Here is a 24,782-nt window from a genome sequence, read left to right on the forward strand (position 1 = left end):
TATGAAATTCTGAGTGTTTTCTACATTGGGCTACATACTGAGATTGATCGGTTTCTTAATATCATTATTATTATGTTTCTATTGGGAGTCATGGAACCAGAGGTTGGCCTCAGGAGGATGTCACAATGTCTTTTGAACTGTGAATTAGATAAAGGCTTCTTTCTTCTATGTGGCTAAACACATTCCTATTTGAAAACGGCTTTGCTGCTCACCAACAATTAAGCGCAAAATAGTTCACTTAGTCAGCGACTTGGGGTACTGAGGGGCTCTAAACAAAACTGTGTTGTAGTGATACTGCATGACTCTGTGTTTGTTTACTAAGTGGGACTGGACAGAGCAACTCGCACGTCAGCACATATGTGTGATGTGTGTACCCATGTGCAAATATGCACTCATGCCTATTGGAAAATGAGGTGAGGAAACATGGGTTTTCCTGCTTGCAGGAAAAGGTCAATGCGCTTAGCAGGGCTTTGAAGGGTTTTTACTTTATGTTTTAAAACAGCATTAATTTGGGGCACCTGGGTGGCTCAGTCTGTTAAGCGTCCAACTTCAGCTCAGGTCAAGGTCTCCTGGTTCGTGGGTTCGAGCCCCGCATCGGGCTCTGTACTGAGAGCTCAGAGCCTAGAGCCTGCTTTGGATTCTGGGTCCCCCTCTCTCTCTGCGCCCCTCCACTGCTCGTGCTCTGTCTCTCTCTCAATAAATAAACATAAAAAAATTAATTCAATTTAATTAATCTAATAAGTTCAAATGCTAGGTAAATGAAGATGAAAGGGAGACAGAAGGAGAAAAGACGTTTGTCGAGCACCTATAGTTTGGGCACTGCCATTACCATTGCTATATTAATGTTGGCACCAATAGGTATTACATTTTCGGTGTATGAATAAGGAAACAGTTCAGGGAGATCAAACCACTTTCTATGTCAGAGCTAGGATTCAAACTCAATTGATTACAAATCCTATGTTGTGGTCACTATTCTATGATGCCTCTTCACCTAATAGGAGTTAATAGTTTAGTCTAGTGTAATGTTCGTCGACATTTACAGACACTTTCTTGATTATGACGTAGGAAGATTTTACACACACTGTCAGAAATGATGGAAGAAAACAAATGAAGTTATAAAAATACCTTTATGAAATTCATAGTCACCAACATATTAACATAAAAGGAGTCTCCTAATTATGTTTTAAAAGCTCTACACCTGCTTTTTTCTTGTGTTTAATGAGAACTGGACTGAATGTAGCAGAGATAAAGATATTACTTAAGTCCTTTAAAGAGATCTTATTAACATTCATATGTATCTGATATTGTTTACCTTTTAAAATATATTTCTTAATGGGGCACCTGGGTAGCTCAGTTGGTTAAGCCTCCAACTTTGGCTCAGGTCATGATCTCACAGTTCGTGGGTTCGAGGCCTGCATTGGGCCCTGTGCTGACAGCTCAGAGCTTGGAGCCTGCTTCGGATTCTGTTTTCCTCTCTCTATGCCCCTCCCCCACTTGTGCTCTGTCTCTGTCTCTCTCTCTCTCAAAAATAAACATTTAAAAAAAATTAAATATATTCTAAAAATGTTTTAAAACAGCTTTTAAGGATAAGACCATAATTGTTGTCCTTTCTGAAGTATCTACCCCTTATTTTGAAAATGCAAAATATTTGGCTTACGCATATCTTATGTTTAGTCCTTTCAACTACTCTGAATAGTAGGTATTAATATCCAGTTTAAAAAAAATGAAAGTCTTGGGGTGCTTGGGAGGCTTAATCGGTTAAGCGTCTCTCGATTTCAGTTCATGACCTTGAGATCCAGGCCACCCTTGGGCTCCACACTGAGCATGGAACCTGCTTAAGATTTTCTCTCTGTGTCCCTCTATCCCTCCCGTACTCATGCTCTCACTCTCTCTCTGTCTAAAAAAAAAAAAAAGGGAAGGAAAAAAAATAAATGAGAATCTCAAGGCTGTAGAGATTAAGTAACTTATAAACATTAGCACTAAGTGTAAGCCAGTCTTACAGAAGACCCATACTGTTCCTCACATACCTCACATTGCCTTCTCGTATACAGACTTGAATATCATGAATAAGGTTCAAGATAGCCTTATGATTGAGGCTATAAGAATGATTGCTGCATTGATTTGACCTAGAAAGTTCAGAGAATGGACAACAGAATGAGAAACACAAAAGAATAGTTGGTGGTTTTTTTTTTTTCAAATCACTGGATTAGAATAGCAGAAAAAAGAATTCAGAAGACAAAAAGTGGTAATTAGCTAGCTGTATCAAAAGTAGCTATGGGAATGACATCGCCAGGAAAGAGAGAGTAAATATTTCACAAGACAATCTAACTCAAGGCTAATAGATCTAAAGCAAAAGGTTTATTGATAACCCTCCATTTTCTCTTCCTGGCGAAAGTGGTGGAAAGAGCTACAAGAACATAAGACTGAATTGTTCTTCAAGGCCAGGTGACAGGCAGCTGGTTCATGGTTAACTGCTGGAGCCCCGTTGGAGTTGTAAATACTGTTAGTCTTTGCAGTTTCATGACAGATACCTGAAGAACACAGATGTTTATGTAGTGAGTCAGAAGTTTATTTCTTGGAACCTTTTTTACGTATTCACTATATAAACACTGAGCAACAATGATTTGCATGGAAAATCTGTTTAACAGAGAAATAGACGTGTAGTGGTTCTTGAGCTCTCGATTCTCTGTCACACACACAAAAATTCTATCCCTCTGTCCCACTTACTAGCTGTGTCTGTGTTTTCCTGTCAGTACAAGGCATGTAAGGTTCTTGGGACAAGCTTATTGTATAAGTTAAATAAGTGGATGTACAGTTGACTCTTGAACAACATGGGTTTGGACTGCATGGGTCTGCTTATACGTGGAATTTTTTTTATAAATATAGTACAATATTATAAATATATATTCTCTTATGACTTTCTTAATAAACATTTTCCCTCGCTTACATTCTTTTTTTTTTTTAAATTTTTTCAATGGTTTTTATTTATTTTTGGGACAGAGAGAGACAGAGCATGAACGGGGGAGGGGCAGAGAGAGAGGGAGACACAGAATTGGAATCAGGCTCCAGGCTCTGAGCCATCAGCCCAGAGCCTGACGCGGGGCTCGAACTCATGGACCGCGAGATCGTGACCTGGCTGAAGTCGGACGCTTAACCGACTGCGCCACCCAGGCGCCCCCCTCGCTTACATTCTTAAATTGTAAGAATATAGTATGTAATACCTGTACAAAATATGTGTTAATTGTTTATATTATCAAGGCTTCTCATCAATAGTAGGCTATTAGTTAATTCTGGAGGGAGTCAAAAGCTATACATGGATTTCCAACTGTAGGTGAGGTCAGCACTCCTAATCCCCACGTTGTTCAAAGGTCAACTGTATATAAAACACTTGGCATGGTGCCTAGAACAGAATAAGAAACCAAACAATAGTTGCTATTCATACATATATTGTAAGATGTAATGTTCTGCTGACTCTTCTCAAAAGGAAACCAATATCCAAATTTGTCTCGAGTATTGGTCTCTCGATGCTCTCAGGATGATTGATCCCTGAAGGCCACTAAGCAGAGTCCAATGGGAGAAAAACCAGTGTCTGACTTGTAGCCGTGGAAGGCTGGTATTTAGGTGTGAGCTCTTGTCTTTGGTCCCTTTTAATCTGGCCAAACTCGTGCTTCAGCAGCGTAAAACTGTTTCTTCCAAAGGTTTTCATTTGCAGAAACAAGAAGACCCTTGAGGCCAATAACTTGATATTTATTTTTAAATGTTTCAAAATAAAAATAATAGTGTGAGGCTTTGCTTCAGCTTTCTTTCTGAAATGACCCTTGACAGGAACTGGAAATAGTTCTTGTCAATGCAGCCATTATCTCTTGTGACCAAACGGGATGTGGGAGGTAGGGTGGAATTTCTGAGTGCTTTGTACATAGGAATAAAATGTCTGTCACTTAGTTAAAATAAATTATTGATTTTTAAATCAAATCAAAATATTGAGTCAAACAAGCAGGTACTGTACTTGGATTTTCCCTTATTTGTAAGAACTGTTTTTCACCATTTTATGAATAGTGGGAAAAAAATAAGGAGTTATAAATAGCAAAAAACATGTTTTGGGCTCCATGAAATCCATACAGGCAAATAATTATAGGGCAATCTGGAAAAAAAAAAGTTTAAATTACCATTGTTTCCTAGGAAAATGATTCTCATTCTTGCCTTATCAGGTAAGCAAGCTGACAGAATGTTCAGAGTACTTAGGTCCCATTCCCACTGGATGCTGGTACATGAAGCTTAAACCATTCCTTCTCCACACCAGCCTTCTCCTCTTCTTGGAAACAAGGGTGTTAAGTGTCCTCAGCATCCCTCAGGGCTTGGGCTTGGGCAACTGGAGAGCAAAGCAAATGACTGGGTGAGCTGGAAGGGAAATAGAGGAAGCTGGACATGTATTAAAGTGGAATAATGACAGATGCTTTAACAGGGCAATTGTTGATTTCTTCCAGTTATTGAGATGACACAGTCTGGGGTGACCATGTTGTTGCTTCAGGACGTGCCAAATTTAAGTATCCATGGCCTGGGAGTAAAGAAAGTAAAAGATTGAGCAATGAATGATCACATTTGCTTCTTGCTTAAATTTCCTCCAAAGCTCTAATTGTTTTAAGAAATAACTTCCAAACCCTCAGCCTGAGATTCTGGCGTTTTCTTGCTCTCGCTTCTACCCACTTATCCAGTTCCTGTGGTTGTCTTTTTTTCTTTGAACCTTGGACTTCACATGCTCTACTCATAAAAAAAAAAAAAAAAAAAAAAAAAAGAAAGAAAGCAGTATCACTGGACTATATCAGAAATGTGTTTCTTTGCCTTGAATGTCATACTCCTTTTATCCAGAGTGCTCCTACTTCCTTTATTTCCTAGGCTAACTGATAAATCATCATTTAAAACACTCTACTCATACATGAATCTGGGTTGTGTGTACTTTCTATATTCTTTACTTTTGTCAGTCATTTCATTTGTCATATTATAATCCTGTTTTATTGTTTGCATCAATCACCAAGCCAGTGTCTTTGATTTGAGTGGTTTGATTTAATATGTGGGGCCTCATCTGTGGTCTGTTTTAAAAGCTCCCTGGTGATTCTGGGTTACAACAAGGATTAAAACCCACTGAACCAGACTGAGAGCTCCATGAAGACAGGATGGTTGACTATCTAGTTCAACATCACACCCCATTTTCTAGCTCAGTGCCAGAAACATAGTAAATGCTCAGGAAATATCTATGGATCAAATGTCATTGTAGTCCCAATGCTTGATGTGGTATTAAGCATAATTGTTGAATGAATGAATGAATGAATAGCTTACATTCTACAAGGATTACACAAATTAGTAAATCACAGATCCTATTTTTAAAAAATTACAGTTGGGAGCAAGTGAGGGGAACTGGAGAAGCACACATTCTGATATAATCACTTACACAACCAATGATAGAAATGTTTGCAGTGGTTGTGATGATTTGTTATGGAGAATCTCTCTCACCGTGAGGATTCTTCTTTCTGAATGCAGAAATTTTCCAAGTGGTTTGGCGGATGTCCAGTTAATTGAAGCTTTGAGCAAACTCCCTTTAAGTTTTTTAGAAAACTGCTAAATCTTCTGAGGTCATTCCAGACCATTTGCCTTTCTCTGTTATGCACTAAGGCAGGAAATGTTTTCCTCCGTTTTGAAATGAGCAATTCAAGGGGCCAGTAAAGAATGCATGTGGTGGGGCGCTATCAGCCCCCTCCAGCTGTTTACCAGGGTCCTTTTCATTCTTAACAGGGACATCAAGTTCTTTTGGATACTAGTTAGGTTTTATACATAAGACAAAATAAACATTTCCTGGAGGGCTTCAGAGGGTAACTACTCTTCCGTCTTATCTTGCATTTGCCTTCAATCAGAAAAGGAAAAAATAAGATTTAATGTGAGAGGGGCCTACCATTTATCAGGTTGGCTGTAGTCAGTTGATACATTAAAACATTTTCTTGAGCCTGAAAGCAGTAAAACCTCTCCATTTTCTCCATCTTGCTTACTTAATTTTTTATGCTTGTGAATTGTCCGGGCCCCAGCCCAAGGTCATCTGAGAACAATAGTACCTGAGTCATTAACGTTCTTAAGGTCTTGTTTAGGAGGGGTTGTTTGGGGCTGCTGTAGTCTGACCTGAGTCATCCCACACTGGGCCAGGGAGGCTAAAAAACTGGACTCTTCCCAAAGGAACGGTTGTTATTATAGTGAATCTCCAGAAGGAAACGTCGTTAGTGCTAACTGAACATGTATTTTGCCTCAGATTTACTGTTGGGCAGGGACAGATCATGACCTTTTAATCAGAATAGGCTTAGATTGAGTTTTTTTGGTACAAAATGAATTCGCTTCTGGTAGGATTTGCCAGAGACCACCCTGGGGGAAGGTTCGATGGTTCATTTGGAGATCTTGGGATTTGGAGTCAGGTAAGACTGAAGTTTAAATCCTGTCTCTTGCCAATGTACTATGTGAGTTAGGTAAGATACCTGTTTGGGGCTCAGGGTTCTCATGTATAAAAGAAAATAACTAACAAAGAAATGCAATATCACTAATTTTGTCAGATGCTCCCTTGCCTAAAAAATATTAGTTAAAACTATGTTATGTGCTTTCCAAAAGTGTCCTCCTCCCACCCAGGTATTGTAATCTATGTTATTATAGAGAAGCATGTAGAGAATGACAAACACTTGAATAAGGTAGAACAAAAGAATATGATGGAAAAAGCATTGAATTTGGAATTGAAAGACCTCATTCTTAAACTCAACCCTAGCTGTGTGTCTTGAGGCTCGCTTATAAAATAGAAGTAATATCTCCCTTCATATTATTATTTAGAAAGTCAGATGGTATAATGTTTATAGATCTACTTTGAAAGAGTCAAGAGCACAGTGCCCATATTAATTATTATGAAGGTTGTATTTCTTCTCCTACTAACCAAAACCAGGTTTAAGAGTGGGGAACGGTACACAGTTGGGAAAGGGGTATTTTTTCAAGCCAGAAAGGAAGGTGGTGATTCAGGATGCGATCTGAAAGCAGTGTTTACATTTTCGCAGCTGCCCCTTGGAGCGGAGCTAAACCTCATGTAGACAGCCCAATGTTGGCTTTAGTGGGGCAGTTAGGGGGGACTGAGATATAGACGTGCCTGGAAATAGAGCAATCCTGCATAAATTTTGTGCGATGTCCTCATGAAAAGGATTGTGTTGTGTAAAACTATCGAGAGCAAGACTGAGGACTTAAAGAGAACAGAGGTTTGTGGGAAGAGTAATAAAAATAGTGTATATGTGCACTTATTTTAAAGTCACAGTTCATAATAGTTCTTGAAGGCATCCATTACTGAAACAGACAGAATTTATTGGTGCTAAAAAGCTGCTCCAATGGGTAATCATTTTCCTGACTGTCCTCCTGAATCGTTCTGGAAGTCTTCCAAAACAGTCTTCCGTGAGTCATCTCTTACAAACTCATTTTACAGCTTTCAGGTCCCATTGACTTGGCGTTTAGCATTTTTTGCACTTACGTTTTCATTTTGTTAATTTCTTCAAGTATTAGGAAAATGGGTAGCCCTTCCACCTGGGCCTGGTCTTCAGTCCCCATCATACGAAGGTGGAACCTAAACGGGTCTGTCTTTTAATTTTTTTTTTTTAACGTTTTTATTTATTTTTGAGACAGAGAGAGACAGAGCATGAATGGGGGAGGGGCAGAGAGAGAGGGAGACACAGAATCGGAAGCAGGCTCCAGGCTCTGAGCCATCAGCCCAGAGCCCGACGCGGGGCTCGAGCTCACAGACTGTGAGATCGTGACCTGAGCCAAAGTCGGACGCTTAACCGACTGAGCCACCCAGGCGCCCCTGGGTCTGTCTTTTATACTGCATGCCCCTTCTCTTTGGGAGTCCAGAGAAAGAGCAGCAATGAGACTTGGGCGTTTTTGTTTGGAAGAAATCAAGTACACAAAATACAGGTAAAAATAGTGCAGATGTTAAATTGTCATACAAATGCAAAATTGCATATTCTTCCAATTGTCATTTGAAGCCCACATACAATGAGTCACTCATTTGGGTGACATCTCGGGAAATAGCATGGTCTGTTATTGTGAAGGGAGAAAACACCATTTATCATTTATAGGCATTCACTCCAAGTAAGTTTATCAGAGAAACTCCGGTATTTTCTGATAAATTTTCCTGTGAATCTAAAACTGCTCTAGAAAAGAAAAAAAAAGATGAAAAAGAAAAAGAAAACAAGCCCCCCCCCCCCCCCCCCAAAAAAAAGGCACAACAAACTGGGTGAGGTGTGAGAACAAAGGACCATGGAAGTTTTGAGATGGGAAAATTACTTCAGACTTGGTTTTGGAAAGTAGGGGACAGAGGTGGAGTAAGAGCTCACTAAGATGTCAAACCTGAGCTTGACCTTGAAGGAGAGGTCTTGGAGTGTGGAAAGGAATGAGCAGCGGCACTGAAGCCACTGAAGAGGGGGAACATTCGCGTCACAGAAGTGGCGTGGTCGGATTGCAAAGACTCAGGCGACTATTGGTGGCAGCTGCTGTCATGTTAAATATTTCTTCCTGAACTTAGAGGGGAAATTGGACTCAACAGCATATTAATTAGAAGCTCTTTTAAGTGTTATTTATGCATATTACTAATATGGGACACAGGAGATCTAGAAAAGAATGATGAAAAAATTAGTAAAATAACACCTTTAATATTCCTATTTAAAAATGTTGATTTTTAGGCTTTTTTTTTTTTTTTTTTTTACTTTGTGAAGCGTTATTTTACACATTTAGCTTAGAAGTATTTTATTGGATATTTTCCCATGTCATTAAAATATTAGCCACACTTTTTTTTTTTTAAGTAAAATCATTAAATAATAATTAAATAATTATTTACCTAGAAACAGCATAATAGTTGAGCAGCTACTAAGGGACCTCTTGTGGTGAACAGATACCCCTCAGAAGTCTCTGATGCCTCATAGAGAAGGTCAAGAGAAAACAACAGCTCAGTGGGGTGAATTGTTGAAATCTGGAGGTGTAACTGGATTCATATTTTCTGATTCCTTTCTGTAAATCAGTTAAATATTCTTTTCCAATTTATTAATGTGACACTAAACAAAGAGAAGTTTAAAAAATTCACAGTCCTCATTCAGACACTACGTTCTTTTGATTTTATGATTTTGCTATAAAAATAAACAACATCATTGAGATAAAGGAGACAGGAGGTGAGCCCTACTGTTTCCCCGTTGTTGTTGTTGTTTTTTTGTTTTTTTTTTTGCCTGGGACTGCTTCTTGCCATGGCACAGGGTGGGGAGCCCAAGCAGATTTACAGTCATGCTGAGTTTTGGGGTCTAAGATTGGAATTTGTGGCTGCCTGAAGCATCTGGAATTTGCAAGCCAGTGGTATTCAGAGAAGAGGAAGCTGCACAGAGGGTGGGCACCAAAACTCTGTGTGAGGATTCGCCTGGGATCTCTGCTGGGGGTTAACCAGGCTTGTGTAAGGCAAGATTCCATGAAATCTACCAAGGATCTGCTGCAGGGGTGAACGGTGATTTCTGAGGTTGTGCAAGGTTGTGTGTGGCTGAGAGAGGTTGGAGAGCTGGCCCAATCAGCAAATAGAAGATACGTACACAGAATTTTCAGTGTATGCTACATCCATGTGCCTCTCTCTCTTCTTCTCTCTCTCTAATTTGTCCATATGAAAGTGTGTGTCCTCTTCCAGGTCCTGCTGAAGTAATTCCTAGGAACAGAATTACCCATTATTTACCCACTCTTACAATTATGAAATTAACATTTATTTTTAAAAAACGGGTAAGAAACACCACCTGATTTCTAGATACAATCTTAATCTAGTACTGAATCAAAGCAGAGGGAGTTTGAATGCACACTATTCAAATTATTTTGAGACTGATCTGGGTTTGACAGTTCTCAAAACTAATTTTTTGGTAAACTTTCAGCTTTATTTTTTAAGAATTAGGATTTCAAGGGAAATTAGCTTTCTACTTTTGCTTTAAATACCAATTTTTTTCCTTCTGTACAAATCCTTTTGCATAGAGTTAAAAAACATTGAAAAGACTTTTAAAAATTGATGGGGTGCCTGAATGGCTCCGTCGGTTCCGTGTCTGACTTCGGCTTAGGTCATGATCTTTCCTTCATGAGTTTGAGCCCACATCAGGATCTCTGCTGTCAGCTCAGATCCTGCTTTGGATCCTCTGTCCTCCTCTGTCTCTGCCCCTCTCCCAGGTGTGCTGTCTCACTCTCTGTCTCAAAAATAAATACAAACACTGAAAAAAAAAGTAAAGACTTAAAAATCTAGAACAAAAGGATATTAAAGTGTTCAGGAATTATTTTGAGTTTAAGTAAAAGCCTACAATATTCTTGAGTTGAAAACTTTACACCTAAAATATTTTCAAACTTTGGAAAATAAAAACTAGTCATTGTTTTACTTAGAATGATGTTAATTTTAGGGGGCCTCGGTTGAGCATCCGATTCGGATCTCACAGCTTGTAAATTCAACCCCGTGTCGGGCTCTGTGCTGATGGCTCAGAGCCTGGAGCCTGCTTCAGATTCTGTCTCTGTCTCTGTCTCTCTCTCTCTCTCTCTCTCTCTGCCTCTCTCCTGCTTGTGCTCTGTCTTTCTGTCTTTCAAAAATAAACATTAAAAAATTCGAATAATGTTACTTTCAACATAGTTAAATAATAGTAACATAGTTTGATACTAAGATAATGCAAATTATTGGTGTAAGGCAAGCAGTCTTGAATTATTAGCAGTGGAACAAAAATAAGAAAGATCTCATGGTATAAAATAGCCTTGACCCAGTGGCTAAATGTACTTTTACAGCTGTTTGGACTTTTCAAGAGTCTTGCTATCTTTATAATGCACACTTTTAGTTTTCTGTATTGCACTGTGTGTATTTATGATCATTCATGCTGAACAGAGAACAGTTTATGTATGTTTACTCCTAGCATCCAAGCAACTTGGCTGGTACTTTTTTTTTTTTTTTTTTTGGTTATTTTCTGTTAGCTCAGATGTTTGCAAGCCTATTTGCATAGAAAGGGGGGAAAACCTGGGTAGAGTGGCCTTCTGTGTTGCCTAGGGATAACAGAAATCCATTCACAATTGCTTATTAAGTTTAAAAGTCCTTATAAGGAGTATATTCTATAAAGATGTGTATGAGAACAAAGAATATATGGTTTTACCTTTTATTGGATAATCACCATCCTAATAAACTTGCCTTTTCATTTGGCCAGATATTGGTCTTCCCAGCCTCTAACATATCGAGGTTTTCCCAGTTCCATATACCTAGTAAACAGGATAGGTACTCTTAGAGTTTTTTAGCCGTGAGATGTCGCCTATGAATTGGACTCATTGTTTTCATCCTTTAGCTCTAAAAAGAAACCATTTTTACACATATTATTAAAAACATAGCATACAACTGTTGCCCCCTACATTAACTGAAGATTTATATATCAATATGTGTAATTTACCTATATGTTTTAGACAAATTTTCTTTTTTTTCCCTTCCCCCTCCCCCTTCCCCCCCCCCCCCCCCCCCCCCCCCCCCCGCCACAGGTTCATTTGTACACACAGCACAGGACACCAGCCCCATGCGAAGCCCAGGGGTCATACTCGTTCTTCTGTAGAAGGTTATCTGCATAATTTTGTGACACCTGAACTGTGTGTATTCCTTCAGGTAGGATATTGTTTCCTTTAGCCAAGCATCCTGGGACATGATTTACCTAGTAATGCTTTAATTATTTTGAGTTTCCTCAGATCCCACAGGTAACCAGTTTGAACCCGATAAACCTGTAGTTTTGGGGGTGCCTGAGTGACTCAGTCAGTTAAGTGTCCATTTCTTGGTTTTGGTTCAGATCATGATCTCATGGTTCCTGGGTTCAAGCCCTGCATCAGGCTCTCAGCACAGAGCCCACCTTGGATCCTCTGTCTCCCTCTCTATCTACTCATCCCCTGCTTGTGTGCTCTTTCTCTGTCTCTCTCTCAAAACTAAATGAATATGAAAAACCAACAACTGTAGTTTTGAATATTTTCCCCTCAAGCCCACACAAAGATAAAGAAGTTTTCTTGACCCTTCTCATCAGGAGATAAATATTTTCTAGGAGCTCTCTCCTGCCCCCGGTCTGGAAAGGTCCATCTTTATGGCCAGAATCTTAATTTTTTTTTTAACATTTATTCATTTTTGAGAAACAGAGCACAAGCAGGGGAGGGGACAGAGAGAGAGGGAGATACAGAATCTGAAACAGGCTCCAGGCTCTGAGCTGTCACATTTTAACTCACCATCTTGCAAGTATCTAAAAGTAAAAAGTCACTGCACTCTAAGTTCCTGGGATGAGCAAATGCCCTCAGGGCACTATTTCATTTCAACCTTCATTTATCCCTCCATTAACTGCTTCCTCTTCCTGGTTGGACCCTGGTGTTTTTTCTTTCTTTCTTGTTCAGCAGTGCTTTTTCATTTGGAAAATGTTTACTTAAGTGTAATACCCATACAGAAAAATTACAAGCACAAATTATAAGTAATACAGTGTGAGGAGTTGTTACAAACTAAACATGTTCATGTAACTATCATCTAAATCAAGACAAAGACTATTACCAGAGCCCCAGGAACCTTCTGACCCTTTGTAAAGGCATCAGCCACTTAACTATAATAGCCTCTATCCTTTTATTTTTATAAATTAGCTTTGTCTGTTTTTGAATTTTAGGTAAATGGAATCATATAGTATATATTCTTTTGTCTATGAATTTATTTGCATGACATCATATTTGTGAACCTTACACATATTTTCATGTGTAGAATTAAAATTTTTTTTTAACATTTATTTATTTTTGAGAGAGAGAGAGAGAGAGAGAGAGACAGAGTGTGAGCAAGAGAGGGGCAGAGAGAAGGAGACCCAGAATCTGAAGCAGACTCCAGGCTCCAAGCTGTCAGCACAGAGCCCGATGAGGGGCTTGAACTCAGTGACCGGGAGATCATGACCTGAGCCCAAGTCGGATGCTTGACCGACTGAGCCACCCAGGTGCCCCAGTAGCTTTAAAAAAAAATTTTTTTTTTAATTTTATGACTGTACTACAACTTATCCAGTCTATTTATTGATGGACAATTGAGTTGTTGAAAATTTGGGGTCATCACAAATAATGCTGCTGTGAGCATTCTTATAGAAGTCTCTTAGTGAACATATACATTCATTTCCATTTGGTGTATAGCTATGAGTGGAATTGCTCGGGTGTACATATGTTCTTTGGCACTTTTCCAAAGTGGTTGCTCGTGGTTACGTTCAGTGAGCAGCGTGGGAAAGCCGCAGTAATTCTGCGTCCTCCCTGACACTTGGTACCGCTGGGCGTGTTTGTTTGTTTAAATATTAGCCATTCTGATGAGGGAGAGGAAACTCACCACTTTAACTGACATCTCTCTGTAGGTTAATTATTGTGAATACCTTACCTAATGCTTATTAGACAGCCATTCGCTTTTTTTTTTTTTTTTTTACTTTCTTAGTTCTGTTCTGTGCATGAGGTCTTCATAATATATATATATATAGCAAATATCTTCTCCCACTCTGTGACTTCACTGTCTTACTGTTGTTTAGATGAGTAAAATTGCTTAATTTTAATGAAATCCAGTTTTTCATAGTTTTCCTTTCTGGTGAATGTGTTCTTTGGCGCTGTTTAAGAAGTCTGTTCCTCCTTAATTCTTGAGGATAATCTTTACCTGCTTAAATCTTTATGGCTTTGCCTTTCATATTTACACATCACAATTCGCATGGAATTGGTTTTTGGTTGTCATAAATCGAGAGACCATATATTTGACTGACTGTTTCTAGATTCTGTCTTCTTTTCCACTGGTCTGTTTGCTCATGTGCAAATACCACCCTCTTATTTACCATAACCTCACAGTAAATCTTGAAATCTGGTAGTGTGAGTTCCCCAACTTTATTTTTCTTCAAGAATTGTTTAACTGTGCTTGACCCTTGCTGTATTCATACAAATTTTAGCACCAGATTTTCAGTTTCTGTTGAAATACCTATTAAGATTTTAGTTGGATGTTATCAAATTTGTAAATTAATTTAAGGATATTCAAAGTTTTACAGTATTGATTCAACTAATTCATGAATATTTATTAAAATCTTTTAAATTTCAGTAATATTTTATAGTCTTATACAGAAGTCTTACACATCTTTTGTTAAATTTATTCCTACATATTCAATACTTTATGGTCTTGTGTTATCATTTTTTTTAAAACTGCATTTTCCAACTGTTTTTGCTAGCATATGCAAATACAAATGATTTTTATACCCAGAAACCTTGTTAGATTCACTTACTAATTCTGTCAATGCCTTATCAATAAAAATTTAGATTTTTTACATTCACAATCATGTATTCTGATTCTTATATGTTTCATTCTTTTTTCTTTCATTTTTTAACTAGATAGTGAATAGATGTGGTTTTATCGAACACATTTGTTCTATCTCTAAACTCTGAGGTAAGCTGTCCATTGTCCACCAGTAAGTATTACGTTTACTGAAGGTTTTTGTGGAGATCTATTATCAGGCTAGGGAAATCCCTGTCTATTGCTGTTTGCTAATAGCTTTTATAATGAATTTCTGTTACATTTTATCAAAATTGCTGTGCAATTGTTTTTTCTATTGTATTTTTATGATTCATTTTCTATATAAGGTAAAAGTTTAGTTCTCTGCTTGAGTAAAACAGGCAGTCATCTATCTGGTCAGGATGTGGGTAGTTTTATACATTTCCCTTTTTTTTATGTTTATTTATTTTTGAGAGAGAGAGAAGGTAAAACTTTAGTTCTTTGCTTGAGTAAAACAGGCAGTCATCTATCTGGTCAGGATGTGGGTAGTTTTATACATTTTTTTTATGTTTATTTATTTCTTTTTGAGAGAGCGAGCGAGTGAGGGAGGGGCAGAGAGAGAGGGAGACACAGATCTGAAGGAGGCTCCAGGCTCTGAGCTGTCAGCACAGAGCCAGACTCGGGAACCTTGAGATCATGACCTGAGCCGAAGTCAGAAGCTTAACCCACTGAGCCACCTAGGCGCCCCAGGATGTGGATAGTTTTCAATGTCTGTTTCTTTTCAGGGCACCTGGGTGACTCAGTCAGTTGAGTGCCCAAATTCTGCTCAGGTCATGATCTCAGGATTCATGGGTTTGTGCCCTGGATCGAACTCGCTGCTATCAGTGCAGAGCCGGCTCTGGATCCTTTGTTCCCCTCTCTCTCTGCTCCTCCCCTGCTCACTCTCTCAAAATTAAATAAACATAAGATAAATTAATAAGTGCCTGTTTCTTTTAAAGACTTCAATCTACTCCTCCTGTTTTGAGTTCCCCCACTGTCCACTCCCATGCATTTTTATACCCCCCACTTTGGGATCACTTAATGCCTTTAATTCCTTATAGTTTCCGGGATTGCGTGTGCCACAGGTTATCTCTCTTTCGTGGCTTCCTCATTCCTGTCCTCTTTTCGTCCAGCCCTGTTGATGTTTAGCACTTAATTTTCTGTAAGTTGCTAAGTTATCTACCATTATCCCCTCAGCTTTTCAGCCTCCAAAATTCTTATTCATTCATTTGACAACTGTCTTGCAGTTAGGATGACCAGATTTGGCGAATAAAATCCCAGGATACCCAGTTAGATTTGAATTCTACACAAACAGCAGATGGGATCTCTCTGTACTCAGACATTATCTGCTGTTTATCTGAGGTTAGTTGGTCATCCTGCCTTTTACCTGGCATTCTTATTGTGAGTACCAATTGGTTTAGGTATTGTAGGTGTAGGTGATACATGAGAGATTAAAAATGTTCAAAAATCCCTGCTTTCAGGAGGTTACATTCTGCCGGTAAGACAGATATTGTACATGCGTAAATTATGTAGCATGTTAGTGATACGTGCTATGGAAAAGAAATGAAGTGGGCTAATGGATGTCAGATATATAAAGATTGAGATTGCACTTAAGGTGCGTCGGAAAAAATATCAAGGAGAGAGTGAAGCTACAGTAATTTTAGGGAGAAGTGTACCCCAGGCAGAAGGGGCAGCACATGAAGCCCGAGGCAGGAGTGTAGCTAGTATGTTTGAGGCGGGAGGCCATTATGGTCCAAGTGGGTTAGCAAGATAAGGTCAGGAGCAGGACAGGAACGGGAGTCCAGACCAGGTAAGGCATTGTGGGCCATTGTGAAAACAAGGCTTCTCCTCTCAGTCAGGAAGGAAGACAGTGGAGTGTTTAAACACGAGTGATGTTCTTGAAAGAAGCAATCTGGCTTCTTTCTGGCTTCTATGCGGAGAATGCGCAGCGGTGGCCTAGGGGAGGCTAAGGAAGAAGAGATTACTGCAATAACCTAGGCAAGAGATGATGGTAGCCTTGACTAGTGTGGAGCGGTGGAAATGGTGAAAAATGTCAAAATTCTCGATCTATTTTGATGGTAGATCTAACAGGATTTCCCGACGGGTAGGATATAAGTATTAGCAAAACTGTGGAATCATGGATAATGCTATTTTTGATCTGAGCACTTGCAAGCAGGGTTCAGTTCTACGCCATCTCTCATCTATTTTAATCTTCTCTTATTTTTATCTTCATTGCTTTATGTTTGTTTATATCCATTAATGATAGTTTAGGGAGGCTTTGGGTTGAAGCAATGATAAACCTGTGTGTTGAAATCAACATGTGTATCCAGAAATCCATATAGTTATTTTGATAAATTAATTTTATTTAGTTTTGATTTGTGGGGAATAAGCACCTTTGGAATTTAACTGTAATGTGATACCTTATTTTGATAAAGGTGATGGAAAATAAATGTGACCAAAACAATGTGGCTCATATCCATGTAATGTAAGACATGTGATTCAATTAGAATTTCCTTGTTGCATTTGGTTTCTGTAGAGAGAGATTATTTTTTACCCTTGTGCCACTGCCAAAATGATACCCATGAATTAACTTCTCTGCCATGAAACTAGTCCATTTTTGTATTTTGAAATGACTGATGGAAATGATCCATTTTATGTGCCCAAAGAGACATCATATACCCTGCATAATTCCACAAGGAATTGGAAAAGGTCCAGCTAATCAGATCAGATATTTTTTTTTTAATTTTTAAAAAATGTTTATTCTTGAGAGAGAGAGAGAAAGTGAGCATGAGCAGAGGACAGAAAGAGAGGGGGACAGAGGATCTGAAGGGGGCTCTGCGCTGACAGCAGAAAGCCCAATGTGGGGCTCACGTACCATGAGATCATGACCTGAGCTGAAGTCAGAAACTTAACACTAAGAGCAGATATTTTTAACGCTTCTTATTGAGAAATATGAGCATGAACTTCTGGATAAATATATAGATTATTATAATCAGTCCTTTTTTTTTTTTTTTTTTGATCAGTACTTTGTTAATTAACTTTGTTTCCTGTCTGAGCACAGCAAGGCAGAGTTTTATGCTATTAATGGCTACTCACTGCTTTTTCTTCTTACTTTGTAAAGAATGTCAAAACTTAACTAGATTTGCTTATATCTTTTAGGTATTTCCCATATTTCCCTGTCTTTTCCATGGCCTAACCTGATCCACTAAAAAAATAAAGAAAGAAAGAAAAAACAAATGACCATGTATTTTAAAACTACATACTGTAAAATGTTCTTTATACAAAAACCTGAAAACTTTGATGAGAGTGATTTGGGCAACCTGAGGCATTAATTGAAGACCTATATGATAACTTTCAGTTATGTTGAGAATCAGATATACCTTCTGAATAAATTAACAAATAAAATTCTCCAAATTAAAAGTACACTTAATCACATTTTAATTCTTTTCAAATTGTTGATACACATGAAAATTATCAGAGAACCAGAATATTCAAGATTTATCCGCACTGTGCCTCCTAGTTCATACCTCTGTGTTAAATAATTTGTGTAATCTTTTTCAGTGACAGTATGCTAATTGGACTTCTATTTATATTTCCTGTTGTCATGCTTATCAAATTGGAATAACTGAACCTGTGGGAACCCATGCCAGGTCACTGGCAATTGATACCCCGGGATGAACAAAGTAAATCTTCCTAGGGCATCTGTTTTTTGTTTTGTTTTGTTTTTTGTGTGTGTGTGAAAACTTTCTGTACTTAAGCAGATATATATTGGTGTGTAACACAAAGTGTAAAGGAGACATAAAAGAAATTTTTACTTGCTACAAGTAGACTTTGGACTTTACCTCAGCCTACCATCGATCTCCTGTACTGCTCTGACATAAGTGTTTGAGCGGCTCAATTTGGAAGTCTTCAGGAAAGATCCTGTGATTCTAGCATGTTGTTCAGATATTTCCAGGGTTAGATACTGATATCATATTTTATAGCTCTTGTAAAAGTGCAAAATATTCTAGAATAGCTTGCAGAGTACAATGTAAATGTCTAGTTATCCTACTAAGTTAGCCAGTCTTCCTTTTTTACCGGAACGTGCCTAATTTTGCATCAAGTAAGTCAATTCCCTTACCTTGGATGACATTTTCAATGTTCTATGGAAAATAACTATAACAGATATGAATTGAGAGCTTTATTTACATTAAGAGCCCCTCTGTATTCTCTCTTTTAACCATGATAGCAATCCTCTGAGTTAGATACTAGTTTGATTTGTTTCTACAGATGAGAACTTGGACACAGAGTGGTCAGGTTACATTCTCCAGGTCATACAGCCTTGGAAGAAAAGGATCCGGGATTTGAACCCAAGTTGTCCTCTTTGGAGGCCCTACCTACCTTTAAACATTATTCTTTGTCCATAAATAATCTTGAGTTAACACACTCTTTTGTTTAAAAAAAAAAACAAAGGAAATCTTTTTAATTATGGATAGCAGGGCTGACTTCTGCAACGTGATGTGATCCTTAACTGGTGGGATGAGCTGCACAAAGTACCCAGTGTGCATGAACGGCATAGACTTAACACACATTCAGAGGTACACGGTGAATCTCAAACCAGACTATGAAGTTGATGAAATTCATGTTCCATTTCCACAGGCCTCAACTTCCACATTCTTGACTTCTCTCAGCACTTTCTCTCCAACTGCTTTCTAACCTTCCCCTCTTGTGTAAACCGAACAGAATGTGATACCAGCCTTTATAATGTGGTTGATGGATTCCAGTTTACATGAGTGTGAATAAATTCCAGTAATGTGCATTATCTCCACTAGGCATCTTCATTCAAACCTTTGGCTTTATCTCTAATAGAAAGATTTGAGTCCATTAAAATGCCAGCCCCAGTAACCATGTGGTAAGATAACTTGAGAGTGGTAGACCCTTGATCTGACTCTATACCTTCCTAAGCTGCTTTATGGAATGAGACTGACCAAGGGTATAGATGGCCTGAAGGAAGACCACCACACAGCTTCTTTGCTTATTTAAAACTATCATCCTTCGGTGAAACTAACAGTGACCTATCAGTTGCAGCGCTAAGCATTTTCCAGGAGTTTCTGGAGAGCAGAAGAGCACCTATCTCATTGTTACCATTTTCTGCCGAGACTGGAACAGTTGGCTACGGCACATGTGTTCCTTCTAGGTGCTGTGCCCACCATCACTGCCTATACAGAGGCTTCAAGATTAAACACCTCTGGCCTCCTGTTCATTCTGATGTTGTGACATTTTGGTAACAAGCATTGAGTAGTAGCTTTTATAGAAACCCTGCTCTTTGGATACCCGGAAATGCCTCTATCTTTTGTATTACTTTGATCTCTGATAAGAAGTTGCTAAAAATTAAATTACCTTCCTTATTAAAAGAGGTGCTGCAGTGGAATTTTCTTCTTTCACACAGTTTTTTTTTTTTGTTTCCTCTGTTTATATGTTTATCTTTCCCACTTGACTCGGTCTCACTGGACTGTTTTTCTTTTCTCTTTGCATCCCAACTGCCTAGTACAGCACTTGACAGAGTAATGGAAATGTGGAATGAAGGAATTCATGGATGAGGGAGTGAATAAACAAGTTTTTTGAGTCTGTGTATAACTTTAGCCTCTGTAGAGGCTATGTATGTGTAGAATAATGCTTCAAACACAAAATATCCAATGGTATTAGGTAGCATAATTGATGCTATTGGAATAAGATACTGGCTTAGGCAAAATTCGTTTCATTTATTAACAAAAATTTAGAACTCAGGTTTTAAGTAAGTACTGATTTTAGACTATTTTCCAGGCAGGCTCCAATTTGTGGAACATTTTTAAGAGTTCCACAAAAAGTTTCAAACTGGCTTTTCTTATTTATGGCTGAAGTTGTATTAAAGAAAGCACAGTAGCCCTTCATTACTTATCACAGGTTTTAGTCCTCTCTGGACTATATCTAGCTCAACTCTTCCCTTCCAATCTGATATCCTTCCACTTTCCACATGCAGCATTTCTCTGTGCAAACCAGTATCCTCCGTAATCTCCCATTACCCCAACACCTTGGAGTCTTTATGGCCTTTATTCATCCAGCCCTTACCCTCTCATCAACCCTTTCCCAATCCTTCCTCAGTCCTACTCCATCAGTTTTTACCCATCTTCCTCCACCATGAATTCTTCCCTGACAACTCTTACCAAATGGTTTTTTGTGCTCTTTTTCTGAGTTCTTAGTACACATATGGCTAGTGCCACAGTTACAACCTGACTTTATTTCTGTTTGCTCTGTTGGTTTTCTCCCCAGATGTAAACTCTTTGAACGCAACGATTCTGTCAGTGCCTCCAAGTCTCCCATAATACCAAATAAAATATTAAACATACAAAAAGCATGCTCAGAGCCAAGGTGACAAAAGCACAAAAATTAACAAGTGAGACTTCATGAAAGGAAAAAGTCTCACAGCAAAGAAAACGGTCAACAAAATGGAAAGACAACCTATGGAACGGGAGAAAGTATTTGGAAATCACATATCTGATGAAGAGTTAATATTTAAAATATAGAAAGAACTCATACAACTCAATAGCAAACAAATCTGATTAAAAATGGGCAGAGAATCTGAAGACATTTTTCCACAGAAGACATACAAATGCTTAACACGTACAAAAAAGAGGTGCTCAGCATCACTAATCACAAGCGAAATGCAAATCAAAACCACAACGAGATATTAGTTATACCAGTGAGAAGGGCCATCATCAAAAAGACAACAGATGAGTTGTGAGCATGTGGAGAAAAAGGAAGCCTTGTGTATTTTTGATGGCATTGTAAATTGGTGCAACCACTATGGAAAACAGTATGACGTTTTCCTGAAAAAATTAAATACCCAGCCAACCCACTTTTGGCTACATATCTAAAGGAAATGAAAATAGGATATTTAAGAGATCTCTGCACTTCCATGTTTATTGCAACATTATTCACAATAGCCAGGATATGGAAACAACCTGTCAGTAGCTGGGTGAATGGATAAAGCAGCCATGACATGTGTATACAATGTAATGTTCAGCCATAAGACAGAAAGTAGGAAATCCTGCCATTTGTCCTAGCACGGATGGAACTTGAAGGCCTTATATGCTAAGTGAAATAAGCCAGACAGAGAAAGACAAATACTGGATGGTGTCACATATAAATAAGTGGAATTTTTTTTAGTCAAATTCATAAAACTGGTAGAAAAGTTGTTGTCAGGGATGGGGGGAGCGGAACATGGAAAGGTTGGTAGAAGGGTGCAAGCAAGATTTCAGCTACAAGATCAATAAGGTTTGAGTATCTAAGGTACAACATGGTGACCGTAGTTGATAATACTATATTGTATAATTGAAATGTGCTGAGAGTGAAACTTGAATGTTTTCACCAAAAGAAAAGAGAAGAAAAAAGGAAAGAAAGGAAAGGAAAAGAAACAAGAGAAAAAGGAGAAAAGAGCAAAAAAGAAAAGACAAGGAAAAAGGAAAATGGAAATGTGAGGTGATGGATGTATTAGTTAACTAGGTGGGGGTATCATTTCACAACGTACGTACGTTAAATCAGCATGATGTACACTTTAAATATCTCACTGTTTTGTCAGTTATACCTCAGTAAAGCTGAAATTAAAAAAATATATACTTGGCAGTGTTGTTTATTGGCAAGAGGAGGGTTTTTTTTATGTTTCACTGACCCCTTTATTGATACTTTTCATATCCATTTCCTATTTGATCTTTAAAAATTAAAATCACTTGTCAAAATCATTTTTATAATCTGTCACATCTCAGTGCTATGTCTTAATCAGATGATATTCAAACCTGTCTGAAAGGAAAGTTTGCCTTCCTATTTGGAAACTTACACAACATTCTGCCCACCAGATGTCAATGCTTCTTTTGGAAACACTTCTTGTATGGTTCTCTTATCATGCAAAGGGCACAGTCTGTAGTTTAAAGATCCTGACAATTTTAACATCTGGGAGTGACTTAAATCCAGGAAACTATATGGCCATAATGATAAGAATAAACAAAGAATATACTAAAGATAGTCTTACTAGAGAGAATATTTCCCCCCACTTTTCACTTAAAGCAAGGAAGTGAAATGAATAGGGAATTGAAGGGTAACCTATAAGTCTGAAACAGCACTTTTCCAGGTGCAGGAGAGGCTATGAAATTGCTGACATTGGTTTTAAAAAGTTCAAAGTGTAAAGAAAAGGGAAATAGTACCTGGAATGGTGGTTTTTCACTGAAGCTAAGATCAAAGCTTACCATTTCTAAGTACAAAGTAAATGGAGTCTTTGGGAATTGCTCTAATTTTAATATAAGACAATTTTCTAATTTTTGTTCACTTTCTACTGGCTCATGCCTGTGTTTGCAGTAACACTGATTTGAAATGTCTATATTTGTGAGAAAAAAAATTTAACCACTTGTTTTTTAACTTGGTAGTATGATACAGTGAGGTCCATCTGTTTAACATCTGGACTACTGTAATACTAATTAGAAAGGACAGTATATTTTTCAGTTCTCCACATACCTTTGTACAGCAAACCTTCTAATATGTCTCATTGTACTTGTCACAGTGCAAGGTGTGGCATTATCGGTAGCTATGATGGAAAGACTTCATTTCTTGATTTAAAACTTAGAAGAGTAACTGTCTAGATCTTAAATGAGCTCTGCCTATTTTGACAAGGGGAAATGAAGTAAATGAAGATTTCACTCTTTCTATTTTACTTAGTATGAGGAAATTATAGAGGGAGACTGAGCTTCAAGTCTGGTTCTGGGCCACTGCAAAACCCTGCCTTCACATTTTGTATTTTCTACTCTTCTGCTCTTTGAAATGCCTTGGCACCTTTAAAAATTTTTTTTAAATATTTACTTAGAGAGAGAGGGAGACAGAGAGACAGAGTGTGAGTGGCAGAGGGGCAGAGAGAGAGGGAGACACAGAATTCAAAGCAGGCTCCAGGCTCTGAGCTGTCAGCACAGAGCCTGATGTGGGGCTTGAACTCACAGACTAGGAGATCATGACCTGAGCCAAAGTCGGTCGCTTAACGGACTAAGCCACCCAGGCACCCCATTTTTGTCACTTTTTAAAAACAAGTAGGTCAAGATTTTTTTTTTAAAGTTCTGCTCTTCAGACTTAAGACTTTATAAGTACATGAGTTAACATCATGAATACCATGACTGATTATGCTCTGTGCAATTGATCAAATTTCCATTTTATCTACGGATTTTGATGGCAGATAACACAGCTTTGATGAGTGATTAATTGGCCAGGAGGAAGGTGGGCTCTTAGGGCTAGATTGATAGGGTCATGGGAAATACCACAAATGCAGAGAAATTAAAATGAGTACCCCCCATAAAAACTCTTTGAAGACTACATTTAAATTAGAAAATATAGTCAATTATGTGCATATGCTTCTTACAGGGGGCAGAGTCCATTTACATAAGCATTTTATTTGCTTATTGTTTTAATGTTTATTTTTGAGAGAGAGAGAGAGAGAGAGAGAGAGACCTAGTGAGAGCGGGGGAGGGGCAGAGAGAGAGGGAGACTCAGAATCCAAAGCAGGCACCAGGCTCTGAGCTGTCAGCACAGAGCCCCGAAGCAGGGCTCAAACCCACAAACCAAGAGATCATGACCTGAGCGGAAGCCGGTTGCTTAACTTACTAGGCCACCCAGGTGCCCCTACATAAGCATTTTAATAGCTCCTTTGGATATCTGCTAAACTTTCAGAAGAAAAAGAATTAATGTGGATACTCTCATGTTGAAAGGAGTAAAAGAAGGATTTTTTTTGAAGTAAAAGCAATGTAGAAAATTCAATTAAAAACAGCTTTATTTAGGCACTGTGAACTTTGTGTGAAAGTTTCAAATGCCTGAAATAAAGCCTTTGTGTATGCAAGTCATTGGGCTTTGATTGGCATGGACTTTGAGCTAGCAAAAAAAAAAGTAACAAACTGTTTTGGAGTGTCTAAGGAGTTCAACACTACAATTACTACACTTCTGTTTCCTTGATTTGGGGTAGGTTTATATTTCCTAGAACAAAAGTAAAAAAAAAAACAAAACTTCTAGGACAATTGTTTCAATCACTTTCCTATTTCTGATTTCAGGAAAAACTTTATTATTTACACATGTTTTTTTTTTTTTTTTTTTTTTTTTTAATTTTTTTCAACGTTTTTTATTTATTTTTGGGACAGAGAGAGACAGAGCATGAACGGGGGAGGGGCAGAGAGAGAGGGAGACACAGAATCGGAAACAGGCTCCAGGCTCCGAGCCATCAGCCCAGAGCCTGACGCGGGGCTCGAACTCACGGACCGCGAGAACGTGACCTGGCTGAAGTCGGACGCTTAACGGACTGAGCCACCCAGGCGCCCCTATTATTTACACATGTTTTAAAGGTAAACTGAGGCACATTACAATTTTTCAAGTGTATTTGAGCGTT

General features: G+C 38.3%; 1 long non-coding RNA gene across 5 annotated transcripts in view; it reads left to right on the plus strand.

The window, feature by feature from the left end:
* LOC132667639 (uncharacterized) overlaps nucleotides 1-24,782 on the plus strand; it is a 303,047-nt gene that overhangs the window by 105,733 nt on the left and 172,532 nt on the right. For 3 of the 5 annotated variants that reach the window (XR_013555765.1, XR_013555766.1, XR_013555764.1), the window contains exons 1-2: nucleotides 6,230-6,452; nucleotides 11,572-11,692. This is a non-coding gene — a long non-coding RNA (uncharacterized LOC132667639). Of the gene's footprint in view, nucleotides 1-6,229; nucleotides 6,453-11,571; nucleotides 11,693-24,782 lie in introns of those variants that run through there. The other 2 variants (XR_013555767.1, XR_013555768.1) reach the window with 1 other exon arrangement.

This window comes from Panthera onca, chromosome B2 (genome assembly GCF_046562875.1).
Source record: "Panthera onca isolate mPanOnc1 chromosome B2, mPanOnc1 haplotype 2, whole genome shotgun sequence".
In the NCBI taxonomy this organism is placed as follows: domain Eukaryota; kingdom Metazoa; phylum Chordata; class Mammalia; order Carnivora; family Felidae; genus Panthera; species Panthera onca.